Source organism: Crotalus tigris, unplaced genomic scaffold, assembly GCF_016545835.1.
Source record: "Crotalus tigris isolate CLP2741 ecotype Arizona unplaced genomic scaffold, ASM1654583v1 scf7180000018773.180596, whole genome shotgun sequence".
Taxonomy (NCBI): Eukaryota; Metazoa; Chordata; class Lepidosauria; order Squamata; family Viperidae; genus Crotalus; species Crotalus tigris.
Window position 1 is genome coordinate 46373 of NW_024097192.1, and position 15150 is coordinate 61522.

Here is a 15150-nt window from a genome sequence, read left to right on the forward strand (position 1 = left end):
ATCGTGAATAGAATTCCCCCGTTCATGGATCTTTCATCTCGTTTCTAAAATAAAAGCATTTTTTTAAAAAAATAAAATAAATGGAAACAGGTTTATAGCAGGATGTTGTTTTTTTTTAAATTCGTCCTGACGTAAATATTGTTGAATTAGTTACTAAGAGTCACACCACTTCCTGCTTGGCGAGAGAATCATTAACCCCATGAAAGTCAGCTGTCTGCCTTAGAACTGGAACAGGAGTCTTTCACGGCTGAATACACTTGAGGAGGATTGGATCAGGGTTCCCATCATCCCCGGTCAATCCAGCCAATTGCTACGGTGACCTTGGACCAATGAATTATGCTCTTGGCCTGTGGCAGAAGTTAACTCATTTGAACGCTGTGCTTTCCTGCTTATATGAAACTCTCCGGATTCATCCACTCCTTTTAAAAAAAAGGAACATTAGCCTTTGCAGAAAATTGAAGCGGTGTGCATGCCGTAGGAAGGAAAAATTCCCCAAGAATATTCTGGTGTCCAATTTTAGGAACTTTCCAATAGTTTGAGGGAGGAGATGCTAACCAGTTTTTTTTTGCTGCAATCTGTCCTTCTGTTCCTGCAGGTTAGGAATCCAGTGAACAAAAGGGTTTAATCAAACGATATCAGAAGCTGATTTTGGAAAAGCACCCTGCTTTGTAAGGAACACTGTAGAGATAAAGCTTGCTTTCATACTTATTTATGCATTCGTCTTTAAATTATGCCCCTAAGAATCGTAACTGAATAGGCGGACTTAAAAGCACACATCTGGACTGTGTGATTGTCATTAACAAACAACAACAACAAAAGCCAGCTAATTATTTTAATTTTGCTAGCAGTATTTGCTATTTGTTTCCTCTTGCGTGGATCTACATCTTTAAGCTGTAAAATGCTCTGTTTGTTTGTTCGAGCAGGGCTGGTCCCTCCAGGAAGTGCCAAAATGCCTTTTGAATTATTACATTTTCCACACGGCCTTTGAGAAATCAGATTAGATGGCAGAAAAGCCAAGCAGAACAATAGGTATTCCTGTCAGCTGTTCTGGGTGGCAGGCTATCTCAAGAGCTTGTGTAACCTGTCTCAAAAGCTCTCTTTAATGAATAAGCCAAGTATACAACACACTACTTTTAATCGGTTTCATTGCACACAAAGGGAGAACACACGTCTACTACATTTATTTAGTCCAAGCAGGACTGTATTTAATTAGTAGTGAGGAAACCCAGTCCTATTATGGAAAGCAGAGAATGTTAGTGGCTCCAACTTTTCTGTGTTTTAACAGATATTATGCCAAATCACTCATTTTTTAAGATTTTTTTTTATTTTTATCTCCAAAGTTAAAATGCAAAATAGAAAGGGGAAAAAAAAATCAACTACAAACAAAACATCCAAACACAAAAAAACAGTAATAAAAGCATGTATATAACACATATAACATTAACATTAAACATAAAAATGTCCATCCTGGTTGAATGCTGAAAAATGTTATCTGTTACGTGCCCCTGCCTTGCATTACAGCTCTACAAATAGTTATGAAGTTTCCCGTCTGCATTTACCAAAAATATTATCTTACATCAAAAGAGGTCACCGATGTGGCAATCTACGATCTCTCAAGTCAACCCACCATCTATTCCCTTAAAAATAAAAAGTGAAGCGGTAACCCCAAGAGCAGAATTAGTCTTCAAAGCCCTCTTTAATAGTCTGTTATTGTATCTGAAGTCCACAAACGGCTTCCAAATCTCTTATAAATTTATCTTAATCCATTGTCTCTAATCAATGCTGTTAAATGTTACCATCTTTCCCAGTTCGGTCAATTTTAAAATAGTCAGCGTCTCCTTTTCTTTCCAGTATTTGGCATAAACAATCCTAGCATCAGTCACCCTATGGGATGTGTATATATAATGTATGTTTTTACTTGTGTGCAGTGTGCACTATGGACCGCACTTAATTTCGTTGTGAGCTACACAATGACAATTAAGGTATTCTACATTCCAAAGAAGTCAGCCCCCCCCCCTTACCAGAAAAGGTAAAAAAAAAGAAAAGAAAAAAGAATGCAGATTAAATATATAACCCCAAAAGCCTATTGTTCAGAAGCAGCAGATTAAGAAATGACAAATACCTGGGAATATGTGTCTGCCCTTATTGGTAGCATTTGGCCAACTTAGTTATCTCAGGAGATAAGCAGGGATGGGGCTGGTTACTATTTGAAAGGTGGACACTTCCACAGAATACCACAAGTATAGGTCAGATACAATAATTAAGGGGGGGGGGGAGAAATCAGATGAAGGTGATGTAAATCTCGCTTCCAAGAAAATGACAGGGCCGCAAGTTCAATTCAAAGAGACTTTTTTTTAAAGAATATAGTTTTTAGTATTTTAATAACCACATATACGTAGCTCTCAACTTACAACAGTTTGAAATTGCAACAGCGCTGAAAAAAAGTGACCCGTTTTTCACACTTACGACCGTTGCAGCCTCCCTGTGGCCACGCGATCAAAATCCAGATGCTTGGCAACTGACTCGTATTTATGACGGGTCACGTGATCAACTCTGGAGACTTTCTGATAAGCAAATTGATCTGGAGGAACGGACAGGAAAGCAGCAAGATTCCCGCCTACAGAGAGCTGGCGAAAGAACAGAAGACCAAAGCGGTAAAATGACTGGCAGTTCCGAGACTGCGGCAATACAAGCTTACATGCAGGGCTGCCTACCGCTTTTCAGATTTTCAGCTCCCAAGTAGCTACTTTCCCATCAAATGTTTTGAAACGGAATTTTTACTACAACATATATTCCAGCTTTCCAAACCAAGGATGACGTAAACCGTGAAAGCCTCTAACAGAATAGCACGCGCTGAACATGAGCCACTATCTGGATTATTAAGATGAAGCCAAAGAATTAAGTAATCGGGTAGGAATTTAGACATCTTCCCGGATAAGTAAAATAGCCTTTCCACCACTTGACAATGATGTCAGTAGGCTGGGAGTCTCTCCAAGTCCAGATGTTGACACTACCCAGCACTACTGCCATTTGTTTCGTGTTTTATTGGAAGGAAATTAATACTACACGTAGTCCTCGACTTACGTCCACAAGCTGAGCCCAAAATTTGTTGCCAAGGGAGACATTTTTTTATTAAAAATTTTTTTATTTTCCATTTATTCATACAAAATACAATTAAATTCCTAACCATTGGTACCACCTGCCCATTCCCCCCAGGCTGCGTCCACCCTCTCTCATCCTTCCCTACTTCCCTCCTCTTTCTCTCCTCCCCTCCTACTCTCTTCCCCTCCCCTTCTTCAAGGGAGACATTTTTGAAATGAGTTTTCCCCATGTTACGACTCAACAGTTGTTAAATGAATCATTGCAGTTGTTAACATTAGTAACACGGTCGTTAAGTGAAATAAGGACTGCCTATAGAGCAGTGGTTCTCAACCTTTCTAATGCCGCGACCCCATAATACAGTTCCCCATGTTGTGGTGACCCCCAACCACTTATACATCACTGGGTGCCAGGGGCGTGGCCAAAGAGGAAAAAAATGGTGGACAGTCTTGTTTGGCGACCCCCGTGAAATGGTCGTTCGACTCCAAATGGGGTCCCGACCCACAGGTTGAGAACCACTGCTATAGAGGGTATTATGCCAATGGAACATAAGCCAATACCAGAACAGGCAACTTTCACAATCTACAGGGAAGTAAGTCCTTGGCTTATGACGACAATCGGCCCAACATTTCCACTGCTGAGCGAGTTGTGCCTCTTTTATGACCTGTTCAGTAAATCACTGCAGTTGTTAAGTAAATTGGGTGGCTGTTAAGCAAACCTAGCTTCCTCCTTCGACTCTGCTCATTAGAAGCTGGCTGAGAAGTCTGCAAATGATGATCAAATGACCCCTGTCATAAACACATGGTTACCAAGTGCCAAATTTTGATCATGTGACTATGGGGAACGTGGCAGCAGTCATAAGTACGAGAACCGGCCACAAGTCACTTTTTCCAGTGCCATTGTAACTTCCAACAGTGATCAAATGAAAGGTTTTTAAATCAAGGACTACTTTGAAAAACAGGAACTGCTAACTATTTCACGCAGAAAAAAGAAGCATAATTTCTGAGTTATTTCACCCTGCTTTCTCCTTTGTGGCTTTCATTACCGTTGATGTAAGCCTGGACTCTCTCTCAGTGGGTGATTTACTTTAGAGCAATTTGTGTTTAAGGTCATATAAATACACATCCTTGCGAAACTGCTTTGGGGGTAAACCGCTCTGCTTTTAGGCCCCCAACTTGCTGGCAAAAAATAAAAAATAAAAAAAATAAAAATCTAACACAGCTTGTTTTCTCTTCCCCAGACCAGGGGACGTGTGGGTAACTGCGAGTAAAAAGTTGGTACCAAAGACATCTTTCTCTCTGCCCAGAATCTGTTACACAAAACAGGAAGACTTTCCCAAGTACAGCTTGACAACAGCCATTCTTACAATAATAGCTCGTTGCGCACTTGGGCAGAAACTAAGCAAGAGATAGGAAGTGAGCAGGAGATAGATAGCCTTGCCTGTTATAATAGTACCGCATACTTACAGTCTTCACTTTGTGCAAGGACTATTTAAAAACCCGTCAGCTGCTCTGGCTTCCCCATCTGAAACCTGGCTTGTTTGTTGTCAGACTTGGTCACTATGGAGATACTTCTACCGCTTAAGTCACGCTGTTACTTTTTTTTATCTTTTCTTTTCGGTTGGGGACGATCAACTGGATTTAGCAAGGAGGCTGACTTGTAGAAAAGCTTTCGCTACTCCTTGTAGCAAACGTCCCCAATCTAACCGTTTCTTCTTGTCCCAGTTTTCATCTAGAAAAAGATAAAGGAGTCCCTGCAGATTTTACTCCACTAGTTGTTGCCAACTTTAGAGGGGGGGGGGAGAGAGGGTGCTCATCTCCATTTTGTCTGAAGACATTTCTGTGACCATGTAACCAACACATGGCAGAGCATTGTTACCTTCCCACCAAAATGGTATTTAATTAATCCACTTGCATGTTTTTTTTTTTGGAAGGAGCTGGGGTGAGGACAGGAACTCACACCGTTGCGTGACACTTAGGTCTCTAAACTGAACTGCTGGGGCTTTCCAGCTGACAAACCCAGCGCCTTAACTGCTAAGCCGCCCCTGTTTTAATCTTAATAATAGGTTTACAACCTTATCGAGGCCGACTGTGCCTCAAAAATACATCAATCTGGATCTACAGCCTGGAATATCCTGTGAATTAAAGCGGCAGTTCCCCAAGTACCGAGGAATTAAAGACTTCCCACAGAACTTCAGCAGAAGGCTGGTCAGACGTAACACACTCAATGGCTGAAATCCTTAAGGAGCCATCCTATCTTACAAAGCCTCTCTTTTCCTTTGAAATCTTACAAGTCTCTGGAATGCATCTCGCAAGGTAGGTGAGATTAAAAAAAAAAAACAGAGGCCCTACACCAGCGGTTCTCCACCTGTGGGTCGGGACCCCATTTGGGGTCGAATGACCATTTCACGGGGGTCACCAAACAATGCAGTCCGCCATTCCCCCCCCCCTTTTCCTTAGCTATGCTACTCCCTTTTATTCTATTGGCTTTTGAAAGCCAATAGAAATTGTCCAGGCTGTCTCTGCCCTGCTTAGCCCGCCAAAAGTCCCATTCTGCAAACGGTGCTGCACCAGTTGAGTAGTCCTCGACTTACGACTGGTTGAGCAGTCCTCAACTTACGACCGGTTGGGGGTGGGGGTCGCAGCATTAAAAAGGTTGAGAACCACTGCCCTACACGTTGCGTAGGTGAGGATCAGGCACGAATCCTGCACGCCCCAGGTCGCTGTTCACCGGTTTCGGGGGGTGGGGGTGGCTGACACTCAGAAACTTACCGAGAAGCGCAAGTAGTCCTGACTTACAACCACTCATTTAATGACACTTTGAAGTTACAATGGTACTGGGGAAAAGTTGATTTATGACCAGTTCTCATATTTGCGACCACTGCAGCATCCCCACAATTAGGGGGTCCAAATTCAGGTGCTTGGCTACCCGGATGGATTTAAGACAGTGTTTCTCAACCTTGACAATTTTAAGGCATGTGGACTTCAACTCCCAGAATTCCACAGCCAGCATTGCTGGCTGTGGAATTCTGGGAATTGAAGTCCACATGCCTTAAAATTGTCAAGGTTGAGAAACACTGATTTAAGATAACTGCAACCACCCAGGATCCTGGGACGGTCACCTGCAAGCTTCTGACAGGCGAAGTCAATGGAGGAAACCAGATTTGCATAACGACCGCATGTTTATCACTTAACAGTAATGATTCACCTAATGACCGGGGGGGGGGAAATGGTTGTATAATGGGCCGTGACTCGTTTAACAACTGCCTTGTTTAGCAATGAAAATGTGGGGATCACTTGTGTTCTTAAGTCAAAGTCTACTCGTAGTTAGAGAGGGGGCCTCATACACAGAGAGAGAGATTGGGAAATGCTTTATTAGAAACAGAAAACCAAACCGGAAAACCTTCATTTGCATGACAAAATACACTTCCAGCTGCTTTCTAAAACAGATTGGTCTGAAATGTTGATACCCAGAAGGCCAAAATAAAATGTCATTTCTCTTATGTAACTACAGTAAGGGATATGTTCAAGACAAGCTATCAGAACTGGGGCAGCTTCAGGTTGACCTGTCGCGTCACGCCTCCCCTCATCTAGGATGACCTAGGTTTAAGATCGAAGGAAACCCATACAGAATAACAACAAAGTGACAGTTAATTAACTGTTAAATAAGACTTTAGCCCAGAGGTTCTCAACCGGTGGGTCGGGACCCCATTTGGGGTCGAACGACCATTTCACGGGGGTCGCCAAACAACGCAGTCCGCCATTTTTCCCCCCCTTTTCCTTAGCTGTGCTACTCCCTTTTATTCTATTGGCTTTTGAAAGCCAATAGAATAGACTCTCTTGAATAGAGTCTAATTCTATTGGCTTTCAAAAGCCAATAGGAATTGTCCAGGCTGTCTCTGCCCTGCTGAGCCCGCCAAAAGTCCCATTCTGCAAACGGTGCTGCACCAGTTGAGTAGTGCTCGACTTACGACCGGTTGAGTAGTCCTCGACTTAAGACCGGTTGGGGGGTCACGGCATTAACAAGGTTGAGGACCACTGATTTAGCAAGAGAGAGAAGCATCTATATTTTAATATCCAGAAACAAAAAAGCGGAGAGCTTCCCAGCTCTTTAGAAAAATGGAGGGGAGGGAAAATGGGCAAATATTTTATAGCTGCACAATTATTTCTCCTTCAAGTTGTACCAGGGCAAAGCAGAATGAGAAGTGTTCTTCACTCTGCATGCACTTGGAGCCTCCATAATGAAGAACAGGAACCAGAGCTACTTTGAAACAGGCAAAACTAGCCTGCCAGTTTATGAGTTCCAGGCACATGTCAAACATTGTTCGTCAGATGAAGCACATCAAACTCTGAATCCAACAAGTGATGTTAAATCTTCTCAATTGCCCATAGAAGCAAAACTTAAGAAAACAGTAATCACGCCACTCACGCCCACTGAAGTTAAATTAAAAACACAGATGGGAAGATTATGTATTACTTGCAAATGTTGGATTCTTTATGCAACCAGGAAGTGCTGCCCAAGTTTATTAGCCATTAACTGGGAATAAATAGCAACTACGGTAACAGGCACCCATTATTTCTGCTCAAGCTAGTGCACAAAGCTAAGTGCACTGAAGATGTTACCTAGCTGGGTAATGAAATGTCTGCAAGAAAACCAGCAAGCTCAGAGAGCACCAAGGACCCTTCATTTTAACCCCGAGCTACAAATATTCTCCTTTATCAAAAATCTCTTGCGCACCATTCCATGTGGCAGTTTTTATTCATTTATGACAATATTACACTTAACCAATTCTGAAGAAACACACAGAGACAGACATGCACTAATGGCTGGTACAATATTATAATACTGATGACTCGTTAGCTGCGCTAGCTCTCAAGGTATTTCCTTGGAAAAATTCATAGAATTCAAGCTCAGTTTAACTCAGATTTGAAGCCGGAGTATCAACTATGCCCCTTCCCCTAATTTTTAAAAGTGAAAAGGGGGTGCTGAGCTTTAAAACATTGGCTTCACAGCCTTCCTGATGGGGGTAGGACTCAGAAGCTGGTACATAACTTCCTTGGGTTTCAGTAAATCCACAGAACTACCACGAATTTAGATAAGGCTGCTGCAGGTGTTCTTTGACCAATAGCCAACATCTGGAAAGAATAAATGCCCAGAATTTTGCATGTAACACTGATCAATCAAATCTTCACGATCTGTCGAACAAGAATGCCGACATTGCCAATTATTATTATTTTTTTAAGAGGACTTTTAGACAACTTGGGACTACGTTTATGGAAGTGTTTTGTTTTGATACAATTCTCTGGGATCCTCTCTCCCTCCATTTTAAAACCGATCGAGAACGTTTTTCAAGCATCAGTCTGAATGCTACCAGTAGTAGTAGACTAGGGATGAATGATTCCTTAGACCAGTGTTTCCCAAACTTGACAATTTTAAGGCATATGGACTTCAACTCCCAGAATTCCACAGCCAGCGTTGCTGGCTGTGGAATTCTGGGAGTTGAAGTCCTCATGCCTTAAAATTGTCAAGTTTGGGAAACACTGCCTTAGACCAATGAAATGCCTTTTATAAATATTGCAGTAGTGTTCTCTATTCACACATTTCTTCTCCGGTTGCTTGTGCGTGATCACAGCTCTCTACTCAGCGCTGTAAGGCTTTCTAAATCATTTTAGTCTGATGTTGCTGCTTGTATTTATCACGTGAAAGCTTCAGTGAATCACTGGGGTACAGCATCTGATCCACTTTTTTTCTGCCAAACAGCTGCTCCCAGTGAACCCAAGGAGCTGCAGTGCACCAGTTTTTGAGAATCGCTGTTCTTGCCAAGCTCCAGACTATAAATATAAAGCAAACGCTTTTCCCTATTACTACTTTACTCACCAATTTTCAATTTCCCCCAAAGTATGGATCCCTACAAGAAATGAGCCTCATCTGCAAATTTCTAGAAAGGGCGAAAAAGCCGGTCATTTTTCCACCAGTCTCCATTTTTTCCAAGGCAGAGAATATTCTACTGTTTGAAACTACGGTAAGGGCAGAACCTCCCTGGAACCTGTTCTACTCCCGTGTTATTAAATAGTTCAGAAGAAAAGTATTCACACCATCTGGTAAATAGAGAGTACATTCAACTTTTTTTTTTTCCTTGTCACCAGTTCTAAGCCAGAAGACAATCATGCACAGCGACCTGTTTGTTGGCTGTTCCAACGATCAAGCTAACTCTGAGCCACGGCTATAGGAAGGTACTGGGATTCCTTTGGAGGGAATATGAAGAATTTACTGATTCTGGAATGGAATATTTTGGAAAATCCCTATAAGTATAAAATACTATACTGCATGATATTCCTTACCTTCAAAGTCACTAACAATATTATACGCGCAAAACGGGTTCCAACCAAAGGCCTAACACGTGTATTATGGTACGTATCTTTTGAGAATCATAAACAGTTCATTCTATACCTTATGGAACTAAGCACAAATGTTTTAGCCAGCATTTCACACACTCAATTATGGCTTCCTTAATAATTAATTTCATCAGATAATTCTGCCTCTCCTCTCTATAACTCTTAGCCTCCCCTTGACAACCAGGTTTTGTGCCTCTATATTTATAATATTTTCTTCTAGCCTATATTCCAAAGTTCTCGTGCAATGGACTGTGACCTGCACAATTTACACAGTAACCCTATTTTGTTAGCTTTCAAGGAGGCACAAGGCTTTTTTATTGATTTTGCCAGGGCCAGAGAAATCAGCATTTTAAAGTCAACACTAGCATTTCTGAAGAGTTCTACTATACATTTCACCGACTGCTAGGGATAAGGAACATCTGCTAAGAATCTCCATATAAACTTCTTGGGTGGCTCAGTTGCGCCTGAAAATAAGCAGGCCTGCAAATCATAGCACTGCCGGGGTCTACATAAAAAAAGTATGTGTACGTAAGGAAGAAACAAACTGAACTTTACCAGACTTTTAATAAGCTGACAATAAAACTGGACTAGTAACTCTGTTAGAAACACACGTAAGCTGAAGAGATGACTACTACAGGGTCAAATGTTATTAGTAAGTTATTATTGTACTATTGCACTTGACTATGCAGACAAGGCCTAACTATAACTGACAGTCCTTGCTTAAAGATCCTAGCTGGGAACAGAATCTCCATTGGCAGGGGAAACGATTGTTTGGCAAAATTCCAACTGATTGCCCAACTTCGCGACATTAGTCCTGCTTGCGGTCATTAAGCGAGGACCTCACATTTCTCCCGCCCTGCTACACTCACCTCTGCTTCAACTGGCCCCTTCCCCTTATCTACCCATCTCTGCCCTTTCAGCTGCACTGAACTCCATTACTGGTAATCCCCAACATACAACCACAACGGAGTCCAAAAGGTCTGTTGCTAAGCAAGACAGTTGTTAAGTTACCAGCACCGTTGTTAAGTGAAGCTGGCTTCCCCATTGACCTTGCTTGTCACGTCGCAAAATGTGACCCGGGGGACACTGCAAACATCATAAATATGAGTCAGGTGCCAATCGTCTGAATTTTGGATCACGTGACCGTGGGGATGCTGCAACTGCCATTAAACGGTGAAAAACAGTTTAGTCACTTTTTTCAGTGCTGTTGTAACTTTGAACGGTCACTAAAAGAACCGTTGTAAGTCAAGGACTACTTGTACCACTGCCTATCCCTGCTGTAGCCTGCTGCCCCCCCGAACTGACCTTTACCATCATCTTCCTTCCCCAATCAATAGCCACTCCTAGGGGTAGGGGACAGCGGAACGCAGGCCAGCTAAAAGGGCAAGGATGTGGGGAGGATAGGTAGCCATTGCGAAGGGCCAGGATCTGTCTTTCAACAAAAAACCCACACCACCACTTCTGGAAGCATAACATTGCCCACTGTACAGCTACTCCTTGACTTACAACCACAATCAAGGCACAAATTTCCGCCACCAAGCGAGACGGACGCTAAGCAAGTTTTGCCCCATTTTATGACATTTTCTTTCTTGCCACCATTGTTAAACGAATCACTGCAGTCGTTAAGCTAGCGACATGGCTGCTAAGTGAAGCTGGCCTGCCCACTGACTTGGCTGGTCAGGTGGCCAAGCATGATCCCATAATCCTGGGACACTGCAGATGTCATAAATACGAAACCAGCTGCCAAGCATCCAAAATTTGGGGGATGCCGCAGTGGTCATGGGAACAGCGTCTATCAGTCACCTTTTTTCAGGGGATCTGTAACTTTGAGGGGTCGCTAAAAGAATGGTTGCAAGTTGAGAACGAACTGTACCGATGATACTGCAGAATTGGGCCATAGCAGGTAAAAAACCAAACTGGGCAATTAGGTATACATAAAAATGTTTAGCAATACACAAGACTGCTATTCCTAAAAGTAGTCCTTGCCACCGGCACAGAACGAGTGCACTTCAGAAAACTCTACAGATTCCTAAGAATTAACAATGGCATTATATGTATCTATCCTGTATCTAACTATCAGACAGAAACCAGACTTTTTCAATATAGCAAAAGCTCTCCTACACCAAAACAAACAGATAGGTAGGTATGTGAGCATATTTACCTTTTCACTTTAGATTAGCTTTTCGCTTTAAATCTTCAGGGGACTAATCTTTTAAGGATAACTGCTTGAACACAATCACATAGCAAGCTTAGAGCTAGCTAGTTTTGATGCTGTCCATGAACTCCATTTTGTAGTTTGACTCACGCAGCAAACTGTCATTGCCACTGAAGTTAAAGAGATCATGGAACAAAGCAGATTTACTGTATATTTCTTACAAACTGCAATAGGTCAGTTCAGGCTGTTGTGTATTTTGGGGTACAACAGTGAAAAATGATTTAACTAGACTATTCTTTCCTCTTGAGTGACCAACAGAGTCACTGATAGAGGGTAGGACTGGGTTCTCTCGACTATTTTTTCCATTAAAGATTATTAATTTTCCACAAACACGACTTTATGGAAAGTCAGTGCAATATATTTTATTGATTAACCATTAGGACACATACAAGCAACAGCAGTACTATGGCTGGTGATCAAACCTTGCCAAATATCAAACTATGCAAATTTGATAGGTTCAATTGTTAATAAAGTTTAAAGGTCAAACCAATCAAAGATTGTGACAAGAAACTTGTTTGCAAGGGAGGCTTAAGGCAACTCAACCATGCATTTTCCATATACCATAGTAAGAGTGGAATGAAAATCCAGTTAACAAATGGCCATTCCAAAGCTCTTTATAGATTTGTAATTCATGTATTACCAATAATTAAAACTAAGAACAAGATGGAGACTGACACAATTTTAAGTAACCAGCTCTTAAAACTAAGAACAAGATGGAGACTTAACAGAATTTTAAGTAACCAGCTCTAGTCTTGGTCATACTGTGTATCCTATATGTCCATTTGCTTGATATTTTTTTTTATGTTTTAGATGCCACTTAATTAAGGTCACTAAAATGATAAAATGTTCCTGTCCAGTGTTTCTCAACCTTGACAATTTTAAGGCATGTGGACTTCAACTCCCAGAATTCCACATGCTTTAAAATTGTCAAGGTTGAAAAACACTGCCTTAGTCTAAGGCTAAAATGAGTATTGAACTCCAGTCGTCAAATGCAACACACACCAGCTACTTCCGGTATTACAAAAAGCCTTGCTACTTTCAGAGCATCAAAGATCCCTTAAAAAAAAAAAAGTTAAAAGAACAGAAGACTTCTGTCTGTAAACAGGCAAGTTGGAAAAGCAAACCGACGAAGCACGACTTTCAAAAAATAAATAAATAAATAAAAATTAAGAAAGCCACTTCTCCACCCTATTCCACGCAACGTAGCACTTAACCGCAAGGAATTTGCCTGCAGCCAAGAGTGACTTTTTTGTCTCCTTGCAAATCCACCAAAGGCCTTTTTGCACACGCGGATGCACAATACTTAATAGGATTCAGTTGGAGGAGCTGCTGATTTCCTGCTTCAAGAAGCTTCGAAAGCTGTGGCGCGGCCTGTCTTTCGGTGCAACGAATCCATTAAAAACGGGGAGGAGACAGACCAGTTTCCCCCCCAAAAAAAAATTTTCCTGAGCGAGAACCGGCAACTGAAAACGGAGAATGCAATTCCCAGCATTACAATTTTTTTTTTTAAAAAAAGGGGGGGACATATCTTTGGCCTGCTTTTTCTATCCAAAGACCTCTTTTGAACGAAAACCCAACTGACTGCTCCTACAGCCTTTCCAACAGCCACACACAACACACACACACACCCAAGACTCTGCACCCACAAACACACCCGGGGTCGAGGCTTCTCTCCAGCCGGGAACTCCCTGCCATCCGGGCGGGCTGTCACGAGGGCGCTCGCTCCTCCCGCCGCGCAAAGGCACCAGAATTTTCCCTCGCAGGGAGGGAGGGAAGAGGAGGGAGGGGCGGCCGCTTCCTCGAAACAGCTACGGCGTCCGGGGGGGGGGAGGCGGTTGCCCGGCACAGCCGCGCAGGAATAGGAGGGGGAGACAAAACTTCCATCGCTCCACCGCCTTGAAAGGGAGCCTGACAGCCCAGCCCGCCGCCGCCTTTTCCGGAGCGAGGTGGGGCGCAGCCAAGTCGTCGGAAGAATGCTGCCGCCGCCTCGTCACGTGACCTCCGGCCGACGTGCGGCGCCCTAGCTTCTCCAAGGAGTCGCTGCGCCATCTTGAATTGACGCAGTTACGGCTAACCGCTCGAAACAACAACACCGCCAGCCCCCCCTCTCTACCTCCCTCCGGTCTCCTTCCCCCACCCGTGAAGGGAAAGCAGCGGGGGAATCAGGACCGCCCGCGGAACGACCCAACAGTTGTTCCTCCTCCTGCTGCTGCTCCCCTCCTGGGTGTCATGGCGTCCGTTTCCTCCCTTTGCACCAGCGGCCGTTCCCCCTACCTCAGCCCTACCCAGCGGAGGCGTCTGCCCCTGCTGCAGGATGATGTCAGCGTCTGCCAATCGGGAGGCGCCTCTGCGGGGCGTACCCGACCGCCGATTGGCTCCCCCTCTGACAGGCTCCGCCTTTCCCCCCTGCTCCGCCCCCTCTCTCGGGCCCCGCCCCCCCGACTCAGGGGGTTCGCTGCGGAGAAAACGGCCCGGCGGGAGGGAGGCAAGAAGGAAAAAAAAAAAAAAAGAGGCGGGAAGGGCAGGAGGGAGACAGTGAAAAAAAAAAACGCCACACAAGACGCTCGTCAGCCGCCGCCATTTCGTGCTGCGAAAGACGCCCCCCCTCCGCCCCGCCAGACGGAGAAAACAAAAATAAAAATAGCCACAGCGGGACCAGACAATGGGGGGGGGAAATAAAAAAAATCCATAAACTCACGAGACATTTAATCTCCCGCCCTTCTTTCACCCCCTCAGCGTACCCAGCGCCCCATTACAGCCGCCGCCTCTGCGTCCCGCCGGGCCGCCTCTCCCGCCGCTTCCTCCTCCTCCTCCGACGGGGTGCCGGGAAGCCCCGCTGCGGGGAACCGAGCTACTCTGGCCCGCCTTTGACGACGACTACTACTACTACCCCCTCCTCCTTCCTCCCCTCGGTTCTCCCGGCTCCATCAAAGCAGCGCCGGAGCCGCCAGCCCGGCTTTTATCTGGCGCCCCGAGTTTGCGCACTGAAGGAGGCTCGCTCAGCCCCTGGTGGGCGTCGAATGAAACCCCGGCCCGCCTCCCCTCCCTCTCGCCGCGCCGGGCTCCTGCCCCTCCGGCTCCCGCGGACGGCGAGGGGAGGCGAGGCGCCGTTCCCCCCTCAAAAAAGAAAAGCTCGGTGCCGACGCTCCCCCTGCCTCGGGAGGGAAGGGAGCTAGCGGGACGAGCGCTCCCTGCGTCGGGCCCCGCGGCGCCCTCGACTCCTCCACTGAGCCGAATGAGGCCTCCTTCCCTCCCTCAGCCGGGATCCGTCCTCCCTCCCACGCCGGCGGAGCGAGCTAAAGTTAGCGCCGTTTCTCCCCCCTCAGCCCCCCGTCGAACGCAACCCAAACAAAGCGGCTCTTTTTCTCTCACACACACACCCCCCAGGCCTCACAATAGCCCCCCTCCCTCCGCTTCCTCTCTCTGCCCCGCCGCTTCGCT

The 15150-nt window shown here is 44.7% G+C and overlaps 1 long non-coding RNA gene across 1 annotated transcript; it reads right to left on the minus strand.

Annotated features, from left to right (window-relative positions):
* Window positions 1-558: 558 nt before the first annotated feature.
* On the minus strand, window positions 559-15035 carry LOC120313723. The gene is made up of 2 exons (XR_005558238.1): window positions 14451-15035; window positions 559-2627 (listed from the first exon to the last, which is right to left on the minus strand). It is a non-coding gene; the product is annotated as an uncharacterized LOC120313723 (long non-coding RNA).
* Between the last annotated feature and the right edge of the window lie 115 nt (window positions 15036-15150).